Source organism: Labrus bergylta, chromosome 5, assembly GCF_963930695.1.
Source record: "Labrus bergylta chromosome 5, fLabBer1.1, whole genome shotgun sequence".
NCBI lineage: Eukaryota > Metazoa > Chordata > Actinopteri > Labriformes > Labridae > Labrus > Labrus bergylta.
In genome coordinates, this window is record NC_089199.1 from 31,860,869 (window position 1) to 31,874,600 (window position 13,732).

Genomic DNA, 13,732 nt, shown 5'->3' on the forward strand with positions numbered 1-13,732 from the left:
TCGGAAAGTCGGACCACCCGAGCAGCACCTGAAGGCATCTTATCGTTTGAAAAGAATTCACCACCCGGACAGTGTGTGCCAGTGATGACAATAACTAATCAGATCTATTTGGTTTTCTGTAGCAGGGTGTAGACATGTTAATTTATGCTGTGAAAACAGTCCTTTTTTTGCCAGTCATGTGTATGTGACTTCCTGTGCTTCTGCAGCCAAACTCAAGCAGACACTCGATGAACTGCAGGATTTTACACTTCCACACTGGCTTCATCTTTCAACACCGGAGGTTGCTGCTTGGATAGAAGTGACCTAAAAAGCCTCTGCATGTTTCTAATAAGCTCCACGAGCAGAAACGTGCTCAAACTAGGATCAATATTGGAGATGCTTTTGAAAAATGGAGAGAGGTTAGAACACAGAAAGGTTTACAGACCCATGCACCTTCTCATAAAACCTCTGTCATGAAACTGAGACACATTAAGACTCCTCCCACAGACTATTTTTTTAAACTAAAATTAAACTTCTCATATATGCAAACAGAGACCTTCAGTGTGTGTTTAATGAAGAACAGACGGATTCCTGATGAGCGCTGAGGCTCTGCACTGATCCTGCAGAGGGCGCCATACTCCACTTTATGCTGAGGCCTCTGTGAGCCAGGTGATCCTGATGCTGCGTTTGTCAGACTTCATGTTTGTTCGTTCACAACTTAACGGCTACAGGACAGCAAGCTGGGGAGTCAAAGCCTTTATGAGAACCTGAGTAGAGACTCGGGCTGGGGTCAAGATGAAGGCACCGAGGAGCGTCTCAGTTTCCATGTTCACTGATGGAAAGAAAGCTTTTTATTTGTTTCCTCTCCGGTGCTCCGTTCGGTTATCAACTTTTTACCTTTCATCTGAACCATTTAAATCAACCATAATCTTTAAAAATTCACACTGAGAAAAGTGGAATGAAACCAAAGATATTTCATTGCTTCATTTTTTAATAATAGATTCTAGTGAAAGTGTATCATCTTCATCAGAATGAGGACATATATTCAGCACAATGTGTGACTTTGATCTGTGAGTTTCAGCTGTAAATAAGATTTAGACAGACTCATTGGACAGGAGGAGAAACAGCAGTCTGTAGCAGGTTATGAGTTTATTTAGTAGGCTTCTTGTTTGTGTTCTCTGTATTTACTGTGCCTTTTTGCTTTTCTATCTATCAGGCGTGGGGCACTACAGCAGCGTCCAAGAATCCCCCCTCTGATGATTGATCAGACAGCGACACCCAGTGGCTGTTTGGTGGAACTGCATGTACTATTTTGAATCGCAAGGACATGTTTTTTTCTCTTCCTGCTTCTAACCAACAGTATTAACACAAAATAATGGCATTAATGGCAGATTTGAACCCACATATAATCAGATACAGATGTTAAACTTTCAGAAGCAGCAAACAGACCAAAATAACAAAATAATATTCTTTGATTCAGTCCAAATCCTCTGTTGTTTCACAGGCATTTAGCAGAAGACCAAAAAGACACGTTTGCAGGTTCTTTTAATCCACATGGCAGGGTTTAAAGTGAACCCAGGTCCTGGTTGAGGTTTAGAAGAGTCTTCCTGGTTCCTGTTGTGTTCTGTTTTCTGTTTTTTAAGCAGGATCCAGGATCGCAGCAGGTTCTCTCTGGCTGCGAGAGTCTTTTTCACCTCTTCCGGCTTTGACGTAAGCCAAACCAGACCAAACTGGCTCTGTATCTCATGTCTCTCTCTCTCTCTCTCTCTCTCTCTCTGTACCCACTCCCTAATATCCCACAGTGTCTCTCTACAAACACACTCTGACCCCAACCATCCCCCACAGGGGCCAGAGTGTGTCCTGGAGGGCCTAGTCAGCCTTTTGTTCACGCTCCCACTGCCATCCAATCCCCATCGTGTGATGTAGGCCTAATCTGCATAAATGTCCCAGCATGCCCTTGTAACTCTGATGATGTCCAAAAGAACCACCTCAGGTTAAACACCAGCGGGTCACATTGGGTCACAGGTACACAACTCAAAGTCCAGCACCCAGGCATCTCTCTAGTGTTTTCCTGGGTTCATAATGAGCAGTTGAAGAGATTCTAGAGACGTTAGGACCCACACCATGAGTCAAAGGGGTCATGAGACACAGACCTATATAGTCAGTCGGGGTTTTGGTTATTATTGTGTTAGTTCTCTAACACATATATTAAAATTGGAACGATACAGAGAAGATTAGCATGGCCCCTGCGCAAGGATGACACGCAAATTCGTGAAGCGTTCCTTCTTTTACCCTAACAGCACCATAACCCTAATCCTACCTTAACCCCCTAACAGCACCCTAACCCTACCTTAACCCCCTAACAGCACCCTGATCCTACCTTAACCCCCTAACAGCGCCCTGACCCTAACCCTACCTTAACCCCCTAACAGCACCCTGACCCTAACCCTACCCCACAGCAGCTTCGTTTCACCAAATCACTGTCACAATTGTGAAAAATTATGAAAAGTCATTTATCTCACTTATTTTAATCAGACACAGCAATAAATAACAAAATAAAATAGGACGCCCGGAGAACAACACAGAGAACATGAGAGCTACTTTGTGTCTTACATTGAGTCATCTCTCTAGTGTTTTCCTGGGTTCATAATGAGCAGTTGAAGAGATTCTAGATACCTTAGGACCCACACCATGAGTCAAAGGGGTCATGAGACATAGACCTATATAGTCAGTCGGGGTTTTGGTCATTATTGTGTTAGTTCTCTAACACATATATTAAAATTGGAACGATACAGAGAAGATTAGCATGGCCCCTGCGCAAGGATGACACGCAAATTCGTGAAGCGTTCCTTCTTTTACCCTAACAGCACCCTAACCCTGACCCTACCTTAACCCCCTAACAGCGCCTTAGCACCCTAACCCTAACCTTTTTTCAAAAACTCACAGTGATTTGGTGAAACAGCACACTAACCCTAACCACACGAAATGTAACAACGACACAAAATGGAATGAAAAAACAACAAAAGATGGGTTTTTGATGCCTTTGTCTTGGTTTCCACAACAGTGAGACTGTGCCGCTCCCGCTGTAGTGCGGCGCTGCTGCCACAGCTGCTGTGGGGGCGCTGTTTCCCCAAATCACTGTCACAATTGTGAAAAATTATGAAAAATAATTTATTCTATGATAAAAAAAGGAACGCTTCACGAATTTGCTTGTCATCCTTGCGCCCAGAGGAGAGCCATCTTCGGGTCTCACTTAGCCTCTCGGTGTTCTTTCTCTGATTGGCCCACCTCACTTAGAGATGTACGGTGTGATTGGCCCTTCTCACTTAGAGATGTACGGTGTGATTGGCCCATCTCACTTAGAGATGTACGGTGTGATTGGCCCTTCTCACTTACACGACCCCTCTGATTGGCTCTCTCACTTTTTCCTTCGCGGTTCAACTCTCCGTGAACGGAGGCTGTCAGTCCGTTATCTCCACTGAGAGAGAGCGGACACTATTCTAAAACACTCGACATTAAAAGGTAAGAAGCTTTTGTCTTTTGGTTGGTACTTCATGGCGACGGAGTACCTGGAGTGCAGGTAATGACGAGTAGGATCAGAATGTTTGTTGGTGTTGTATGAAGCAGAACACCAACACTAAGGTAAATCATGTGTAACTGTTGTCCCTCAGGTACTGCAAGAAGAAGGTGTCTGGATGGGACAGGTGCGTGAGGGACCAGCTGGAGCTGGACCACCAGAACCTCTTCCCCGCCGTCATGACATACAGGTAAACATTGGTTTAATTTAGTTTATTAGGATCCCCATTAGCTCCAGCAGGGCCCCACACATATTCAGAATTTACACAATACAGCACATAACAACTGAGAACATCAAAAGCAAACCAAAGGAGGCAGCATGTAAATAAACAAGACAATCAAATGAACAAAACAAAAGTATACTATAAATAAAAGAAAAATAAAATAAAAACAACACACTTCAGTAAAAGATTATAGTCCTGCAGACAGAGTGTTTTGAGTTATAGTCACAAACATGAGCCTATTTCAACTTAAATGCAAAACTGTACATCAGCAATCACAGTCCTGTGTTCTCAAATAGGGCCTTCCACACATCAATCAGTCTCAGCAACAAACATGCAGTACTACATTGCAGTGCTGCTCACAGTTCTATGCTTTAAATCAGCCAAGTGAAGGGTGTGCTGTTGACCTGTGAACCTGTCTCTGTGCAGCAGACTGGCCGTGGACAGGAAGGTGCTGGCCCAGATGAAACAGCACACGGAGGAGTGGTTGAGGCGCTGCCACCACTACCTCAGTGTGTGCTCCGTGTTCGAGGTCCCCGTGGTGCAGCTGGCTGCTCTCCACCCCCGCCCCAGATGGAGCCTGTCCCTGGCAGCAGCTGGCTGCTCTCCGCCTACGCCAGGGACACCTTCAGCCGTATCGAAGAGCTGAGGGCGAAGGTCAACTCTACCTTAGAGCACGAGGAGGAGGGGGACATAGGACATGAGCTGCTGATGGCCTTCAACCCTGAGGAGGAGCCGTTTCAGCAGCCCGCTCTCCCTGCCCAGCCAGCCTGCCCTGGTGGCCAGGAGGAGCCAGGCAGCAGCTCTGGGGTTAGTAATGTTTAAGAGAAGCTACTTCTTCATGTTGGTCTGATGGCATGTTGAAGAAGTGATGGACTGATGTGCTCATTTTGTTTGTGTTCCAGAGCTGTGTTGACCCCAGAGGAGTGCCTGGCTACCAGCATGTGGTCCGGCTGGCCAAGTTTCTGGTGGAGCACTGCAGGAAGGGCTACGTCAGCAATGCTGAGGTGGAGGAGGTGGTCAGGCTTTGGCAGAGCCGGCTAGACTCTCAGAAAGAGAGCCACGCGGGGGCCCCCGAACATCGGGCCCCAGCGGCTTAAAGCTGCGCGGAGAGGGGGCCCCATATCGCTCTGGCGGCCCGATGCGTGCCTCCGTCTCACAAATCAAAACAACTACACGTGGCTCCCTCCGCCGGCCACGCGCTGTAATCAGTCAATCCGAGGAGCGTTACACCTCGTGTGTGTGTTATATCCATATCTAGTTAAAGATGAAATAAGATAAATTAAAAAGACAAGAAGTCAAAGTACAATAAAAACTGTTTTATGCTTTAAAAATCAACGTTAAATAACATACAAGAAAATATATTGTAAAAAGACAAGGTATAATAAAACATGCAATAAAAATAGAATCAAATATATACAATAAAATATGCAAGACACAAAAAAATAACAAAAAATAAAGGTTAAATCAAAATATGTAAAAAGACAAGGCATAATAAAACACAAATATCAAATATAATATATATAGAAATCAAAATCCCACTGCTCCAGCCGGTGCCGGGCAGCACTCTGACCTCTGCCAGCCACCGGTCCACTGTCCTCCGCTGGGGGTCGCTGGTCTCACAGAAGGTGGTCTTGGTCTTCCTGTGGATGCTGTGGCCGGTCAAGCGCAGCATCCTCTTGCCGCACTGCCTGCAGGTCCTCTCCTTGGGGGGTCTGTGTGAGGCCGATGTCGATGGCCCTCCTCTGGGGGCAGCTGGTGGAAGGGGCCGTGGTAAAGGATGCAGAGGAAGAGGCAGCAGTGGTGGAGGCCTCCCTGTCCCTCCTCACCACATACTGCCTCAACATGGCCAGCCTGGAGCCAGGATGCTGCACTGCCGTGCTCCGCAGCCAATTCCTGTAGCTGACGGAATTTTTACAAAGTTTTATAGATAGATAGAGATCATGTAAACTGTGTGCACACAAAGTTCCCACATTGCCTGCTTCATACCTGCTGGTCTCTGCATCCTTCGCCTCATAGAACTCCCTGTAGGTCAGGGCGGCGTGCTTCCTGAAGCCCACCACCTGCTGACCGTCCTCCTCTTCATCGCTATGGCCCCCACTACAGCAGGAAAGAGACGGGCGTACTCCAGCAGAGAGTCCTTGTGGCAGGTGAGGGGGCTGCTGCCGTTTCCCCTCCCCCCTTACGCTCTTTCTCATGGCCAGCCAGCAGGTTGGCCGTGTAGCCGACGTCGTTGGCCAGCAGCCACTGGAAGGTCTGTCCCCGGTACTGACCAAACAGTATCCTCATCCTGCTGAGGACGAGCCGCTGGTCAGACGGGTCCCCTCCCAGCGCTGTGAAGTGCGGCTGGCCGGCCTGGCTGGCCCTGGCCTTTGCCTTCTGGGCCACCTGCACGGCCTCAGGGCTGGCCTGGAGCCGCAGCTCGGTGGACCACAGCAAGTAAATGAAGGCTGGTGAGAAATCCATTTTTCTACACAAGAGAACAGAACATGTGAGAAGCTAGAGGAACATCATCATTTCCCATGGATGGGAATATCACAGTTTGCATACATGCTGACAGAGAAAAGGATCAGGCAGACTGTGATTTAAAGCTGGCCCTGGCCTTTGCCTTTTGGGCCACCTGCACGGCCTCAGGGCCCCATAAAACACTACCCACATGACTTGCTTCATTATTATCATTACTAACATTGTATTACTATTACTATTGTTATTATTATTATTTAGCATCAATATATATATATATACTGTTCATTCTATATATTTTTATTATATTAGTCTATATTATATAACATTTCATTATATTACACTATATTATATTACACTACATTATATTGTATAACTGCACTCTGCATCACTGTGGTACAACACTGCCTCTCTTCTCTGCTATTCATCATACCAAGTCACTTTAATCATCACTTGTCACTTTATCTTTTCATTCTCTGCAAATACTGTCTCAATTCCCTGCCTAGTTAACTTCATCATTCATTTTGTACTTGTATATACTCCCTGTTTTTATTTTGATTTATCTTATCTATTCTGTTTAATGTGTATTTGAGCTTTCTTGTATGTTGCTGCAACACCAGAATTTCCCCTCTGGGGATCAATAAAGTATTATCCTATCCTATCCTTAGTATGGCTTTATTCTCACTTTACTGTCACTTTATATAGCTTTACAGACGCTTCATATGATTTAAACTATTATTTTCAGTGATTTCCGTTATGGGCAGCGTAACTGCACATGGTCTGAATAAACGCAATTGTATATAGTCTCTGACAGACTGTTACAACACTAAAACGTCCACAGATTAACAGTTTTAGAAGTGTTATAATACAGTTGTGAATTCGGCATATAAAAAATGTAGAATAGTGATAATCTCGTAGAGTTTAGACTTTTTAAAGTCTCGTATCGCGATATTTAGAACTACAGGCGAGAGGTTTAGAGCACTGCGTTAAAAAGGCAGATTTTTTAACGGAGTTCGGTTCAAATACATTCCGCATTTCCCTTCAGTTATTTATCACATAGCAGGTCACAGACTGACTTGGAATGAATGGAAAGTTTAAACAGAAACATGTTCAAGTCTAACCAGCGGGTAATTCCTTTGAATAGAAATAAGCAGCGACATTCAACTGAAGCTAAAACAGCGTCCCGTATACACTACAGTAGCACCAAGCTTAAGCTAGCTTCGTCTCTTTCAGTAACTATTTTCACAACGTTACAACTCTCTGCCGACCCATCAATGTATTCATTGTAAAAATACTGATAACAGCCTCCTAACTTTGAACATCTTTGAACTTTGAACTCAAAGCTACCGTAACACAAAACGAACCGTTAGGAGGCTATCGTGTTTTAGCCTCTCGGTTTACTAACGTTTATGACATCGTCTCAACCCGGACACTCAGGTTACATTAATCCAACCAAGTCTGTTAACGAGCACACGGAAAAGTATTTAATGTAAACAAAGACAAAAGCTTCTTATCTTTTAATGTGGAGTGTTTTAGAATAGTGTCCTCTCTCTCAGTGGAGATAACGGACTGACAGCCTCCGTTCACGGAGAGTTGAACCGCGAAGGAAAAAGTGAGAGAGCCAATCAGAGGGGTCGTGTAAGTGAGAAGGGCCAATCACACCGTACATCTCTAAGTGAGGTGGGCCAATCAGAGAAAGAACACCGAGAGGCTAAGTGAGACCCGAAGATGGCTCTCCTCTGGGCGCAAGGATGACAAGCAAATTCGTGAAGCGTTCCTTTTTTTTAATCATAGAATAAATTATTTTTCATAATTTTTCACAATTGTGACAGTGATTTGGGGAAACAGCGCCCCCACAGCAGCTGTGGCAGCAGTGCCGCACTACAGCGGGAGCGGCACAGTCTCACTGTTGTGGAAACCAAGACAAAAGCATCAAAAACCCATCTTTTGGTGTTTTTTCATTCCATTTTGTGTCGTTGTTACATTTCGTGTGGTTAGGGTTAGTGTGCTGTTTCACCAAATCACTGTGAGTTTTTGAAAAAAGGTTAGGGTTAGGGTCAGGGCGCTGTTAGGGTAAAAGAAGGAACGCTTCACGAATTTGCGTGTCATCCTTGCGCAGGGGCCATGCTAATCTTCTCTGTATCGTTCCAATTTTAATATATGTGTTAGAGAACTAACACAATAATTTCCAAAACCCCGACTGACTATATAGGTCTATGTCTCATGACCCCTTTGACTCATGGTGTGGGTCCTAACGTCTCTAGAATTTCTTCAACTGCTCATTATGAACCCAGGAAAACACTAGAGAGATGCCTGGGTGCTGGACTTTGAGTTGTGTACCTGTGACCCAATGTGACCCGCTGGTGTTTAACCTGAGGTGGTTCTTTTGGACATCATCAGAGTTACAGGGGCATGCTGGGACATTTATGCAGATTAGGCCTACATCACACGATGGGGATTGGATGGCAGTGGGAGCGTGAACAAAAGGCTGACTAGGCCCTCCAGGACACACTCTGGCCCCTGTGGGGGATGGTTGGGGTCAGAGTGTGTTTGTAGAGAGACACTGTGGGATATTAGGGAGTGGGTACAGAGAGAGAGAGAGAGAGAGAGAGAGACATGAGATACAGAGCCAGTTTGGTCTGGTTTGGCTTACGTCAAAGCCGGAAGAGGTGAAAAACACTCTCGCAGCCAGAGAGAACCTGCTGCGATCCTGGATCCTGCTTAAAAACAACGTACATCTCTAAGTGAGAAGGGCCAATCACACCGTACATCTCTAAGTGAGAAGGGCCAATCACACCGTGCATCTCTAAGTGAGAAGGGCCAATCACACCGTACATCTCTAAGTGAGAAGGGCCAATCACACCGTACATCTCTAAGTGAGAAGGGCCAATCACACCGTACGCCTCTAAGTGAGAAGGGCCAATCACACCGTGCATCTCTAAGTGAGAAGGGCCAATCACACCGTACACCTCTAAGTGAGAAGGGCCAATCACACCGTACATACAATCACACAGACATGGTGGTGACCTTCTCCAACAAGCAGAGGGAACTGGCTGCATCAGCAATCACCACAATCCATGGGAATCCTGTTGAACTAGTAGAGGAGTATAAGTACCTGGGTACCATCTTCGACAGCCTGCTGAAATTCTCCTCCAACACCGAGGAGATTCTCAAGAAATGTCAGCTGCGAAAATACCTCCTAAGGAAGCTCAATTCCTTTGGAGTCAGTAAGAACATTCTTCTGACCTTTTACTACTCCTTCACTGAGAGCATTATTACTTTTTCTATAACCTGCTGGTTCCACTCCACCACCCTCCAGAACAGAAACCGCCTTATGATGGTTCTTGTGATGGTTCTTGTGATGGTTCATGTGATGGTTCTTGTGATGGTTCTTGTGATGGTTCTTATGATGGTTCTTGTGATGGTTCTTATGATGGTTCTTATGATGGTTCTCGTGATGGTTCTCATGATGGTTCTTGTGATGGTTCTTGTGATGGTTCTTATGATGGTTCTCGTGATGGTTCTCATGATGGTTCTTGTGATGGTTCTTGTGATGGTTCTTATGATGGTTCTTGTGATGGTTCTTATGATGGTTCTTATGATGGTACTTATGATGGTTCTTGTGTTTCCTGGGTTCTTGTGATGGTTCTTATGATGGTTCTTATGATGGTTCTTGTGATGGTTCTTGTGATGGTTCTCATGATGGTTCTTGTGATGGTTCTTATGATGGTTCTTATGATGGTCGGGTTATATATGTCTGTTGGGTATCGTGCACTTTGGGTTCTTTTCTGTTGAATTGTATTTAATTATTTTTAGTATTTTACATTTGTTGTGTTCTTGTTGTTGTTTATGTTCTTCTGTGTTTGCTTTAGTTTGTTCTTGTTTTTGCTGTTTGTCAAAGCACTTTGTAAACCTGTGTTTTTAAAAGCTGCTATATAAATAAAGTTATTATTATTATTATTATTATTATCCGTACCGTGCCCAACACGCTTCAACACTAAAGTCCAGTTCGTTTGACCTGTGTGACCGCTCCGTATCATGCTCAGGTACGGTGCACTTCATGCACGAGCACGCGGGTACACAACGCTGACAGCCTTCATTAAGGAGAAATCCAGAGTTTCATGTCTGTATCTGACTAACATGACTCAATATAAGACACAAAGTAGCTCTCATGTTCTCTGTGTTGTTCTCCGATGTGCGGGCGTCCTATTTTATTTTGTTATTTATTGCTGTGTCTGATTAAAATAAGTGAGATAAATGACTTTTCATAATTTTTCACAATTGTGACAGTGATTTGGTGAAACGAAGCTGCTGTGGGGTAGGGTTAGGGTCAGGGCGCCATTAGGGGGTTAAGGTAGGGTCAGGGCGCTGTTAGGGGGTTAAGGTAGGGTTAGGGTCAGGGCGCTGTTAGGGGGTTAAGGTAGGGTCAGGGCGCCGTTAGGGGGTTAAGGTAGGGTCAGGGCGCCGTTAGGGGGTTAAGGTAGGGTCAGGGTGCTGTTACGGGGTTAAGGTAGGGTTAGGGTCAGGGCGCTGTTAGGGGGTTAAGGTAGGGTCAGGGTGCTGTTAGGGGGTTAAGGTAGGGTCAGGGTGCAAGAAGGAACGCTTCACGAATTTGCGTGTCATCCTTGCGCAGGGGCCATGCTAATCTTCTCTGTATCGTTCCAATTTTAATATATGTGTTAGAGAACTAACACAATAACTTCCAAAACCCCGACTGACTATATAGGTCTATGTCTCATGACCTCTTTGACTCATGGTGTGGGTCCTAACGTCTCTAGAATCTCTTCAACTGCTCATTATGAACCCAGGAAAACACTAGAGAGATGCCTGGGTGCTGGACTTTGAGTTGTGTACCTGTGACCCAATGTGACCCGCTGGTGTTTAACCTGAGGTGGTTTTTTTGGACATCATCAGAGTTACAGGGGCATGCTGGGACATTTATGCAGATTAGGCCTACATCACACGATGGGGATTGGATGGCAGTGGGAGCGTGAACAAAAGGCTGACTAGGCCCTCCAGGACACACTCTGGCCCCTGTGGGGGATGGTTGGGGTCAGAGTGTGTTTGTAGAGAGACACTGTGGGATATTAGGGAGTGGGTACAGAGAGAGAGAGAGAGAGAGAGAGAGAGAGACATGAGATACAGAGCCAGTTTGGTCTGGTTTGGCTTACGTCAAAGCCGGAAGAGGTGAAAAAGACTCTCGCAGCCAGAGAGAACCTGCTGCGATCCTGGATCCTGCTTAAAAACAACGTACACCTCTAAGTGAGAAGGGCCAATCACACCGTACATCTCTAAGTGAGAAGGGCCAATCACACCGTACATCTCTAAGTGAGAAGGGCCAATCACACCGTACACCTCTAAGTGAGAAGGGCCAATCACACCGTACATACAATCACACAGACATGGTGGTGACCTTCTCCAACAAGCAGAGGGAACTGGCTGCATCAGCAATCACCACAATCCATGGGAATCCTGTTGAACTAGTAGAGGAGTATAAGTACCTGGGTACCATCTTCGACAGCCTGCTGAAATTCTCCTCCAACACCGAGGAGATTCTCAGGAAATGTCAGCAGCGGAAATACCTCCTAAGGAAGCTCAATTCCTTTGGAGTCAGTAAGAACATTCTTCTGACCTTCTACTACTCCTTCACTGAGAGCATTATTACTTTTTCTATAACCTGCTGGTTCCACTCCACCACCCTCCAGAACAGAAACCGCCTTATGATGGTTCATGTGATGGTTCTTGTGATGGTTCTTGTGTTTCCTGGGTTCTTGTGATGGTTCTTATGATGGTTCTTGTGATGGTTCTTGTGATGGTTCTTGTGATGGTTCTTATGATGGTTCTTGTGATGGTTCTTGTGATGGTTCTTATGATGGTTCTTGTGATGGTTCTTGTGATGGTTCTTGTGTTTCCTGGGTTCTTGTGATGGTTCTTATGATGGTTCTTGTGATGGTTCTTGTGATGGTTCTTATGATGGTTCTTGTGATGGTTCTTGTGATGGTTCTTGTGATGGTTCTTATGATGGTTCTTGTGATGGTTCTTGTGATGGTTCTTGTGTTTCCTGGGTTCTTGTGATGGTTCTTATGATGGTTCTTATGATGGTTCTTGTGATGGTTCTTGTGATGGTTCTTGTGATGGTTCTCATGATGGTTTTCGTGATGGTTCTCATGATGGTTCTTGTGATGGTTCTTGTGATGGTTCTTATGATGGTTCTTGTGATGGTTCTTGTGATGGTTCTTATGATGGTACTTATGATGGTACTTATGATGGTTCTTGTGTTTCCTGGGTTCTTGTGATGGTTCTTGTGATGGTTCTTGTGATGGTTCTTGTGATGGTTCTAATGATGGTTCTTGTGATGGTTCTTATGATGGTTCTTGTGATGGTCGGGTTATATATGTCTGTTGGGTATCGTGCACTTTGGGTTCTTTTCTGTTGAATTGTATTTAATTATTTTTAGTATTTTACATTTGTTATGTTCTTGTTGTTGTTTATGTTCTTCTGTGTTTGGTTTAGTTTGTTCTTGTTTTTGCTGTTTGTCAAAGCACTTTGTAAACCTGTGTTTTTAAAAGCTGCTATATAAATAAAGTTATTATTATTATTATTATTATTATTATTATTATCCGTACCGTGCCCAACACGCTTCAACACTAAAGTCCAGTTCGTTTGACCTGTGTGACCGCTCCGTATCGTGCTCAGGTACGGTGCACTTCATGCACGAGCACGCGGGTACACAGCGCTGACAGCCTTCATTAAGGAGAAATCCAGAGTTTCATGTCTGTATCTGACTAACATGACTCAATATAAGACACAAAGTAGCTCTCATGTTCTCTGTGTTGTTCTCCGATGTGCGGGCGTCCTTTTTTATTTTGTTATTTATTGCTGTGTCTGATTAAAATAAGTGAGATAAATGACTTTTCATAATTTTTCACAAATGTGACAGTGATTTGGTGAAACGAAGCTGCTGTGGGGTAGGGTTAGGGTCAGGGCGCTGTTAGGGGGATAAGGTAGGGTCAAGGCGCTGTTAGGGGGTTAAGGTAGGGTCATGGCGCCGTTAGGGGGTTAAGGTAGGGTCAGGGCGCCGTTAGGGGGTTAAGGTAGGATTAGGGTCAGGGCGCTGTTAGGGGGTTAAGATAGGGTCAGGGTGCTGTTAGAGGGTTAAGGTAGGGTCAGGGTGCAAGAAGGAACGCTTCACGAATTTGCGTGTCATCCTTGCGCAGGGGCCATGCTAATCTTCTCTGTATCGTTCCAATTTTAATATATGTGTTAGAGAACTAACACAATAATAACCAAAACCCCGACTGACTATATAGGTCTATGTCTCATGACCCCTTTGACTCATGGTGTGGGTCCTAACGTCTCTAGAATCTCTTCAACTGCTCACTATGAACCCAGGAAAACACTAGAGAGATGCCTGGGTGCTGGACTTTGAGTTGTGTACCTGTGACCCAATGTGACCCGCTGGTGTTTAACCTGAGGTGGTTCTTTTGGACATC

General features: G+C 45.0%; 5 non-coding genes across 5 annotated transcripts; 2 read left to right on the top strand and 3 right to left on the bottom strand.

Annotated features, from left to right (window-relative positions):
• The first annotated feature begins 2,164 nt into the window (after positions 1 to 2,164).
• LOC114917766 (U6 spliceosomal RNA) lies at positions 2,165 to 2,270 on the top strand. Its single transcript, XR_003806437.1, has one exon. It is a non-coding gene; the product is annotated as a U6 spliceosomal RNA (small nuclear RNA).
• A 461-nt stretch (positions 2,271 to 2,731) lies between these two features.
• Positions 2,732 to 2,837, top strand: LOC136179365 (U6 spliceosomal RNA). The gene has a single exon (XR_010666497.1). It is a non-coding gene; the product is annotated as a U6 spliceosomal RNA (small nuclear RNA).
• A 5,476-nt stretch (positions 2,838 to 8,313) lies between these two features.
• LOC114921254 (U6 spliceosomal RNA) lies at positions 8,314 to 8,419 on the bottom strand. The gene has a single exon (XR_003809547.1). It is a non-coding gene; the product is annotated as a U6 spliceosomal RNA (small nuclear RNA).
• Positions 8,420 to 10,827: 2,408 nt separating this feature from the next.
• Positions 10,828 to 10,933, bottom strand: LOC136179367 (U6 spliceosomal RNA). The gene has a single exon (XR_010666499.1). It is a non-coding gene; the product is annotated as a U6 spliceosomal RNA (small nuclear RNA).
• Positions 10,934 to 13,411: 2,478 nt separating this feature from the next.
• LOC114921252 (U6 spliceosomal RNA) lies at positions 13,412 to 13,517 on the bottom strand. Its single transcript, XR_003809545.2, has one exon. It is a non-coding gene; the product is annotated as a U6 spliceosomal RNA (small nuclear RNA).
• Between the last annotated feature and the right edge of the window lie 215 nt (positions 13,518 to 13,732).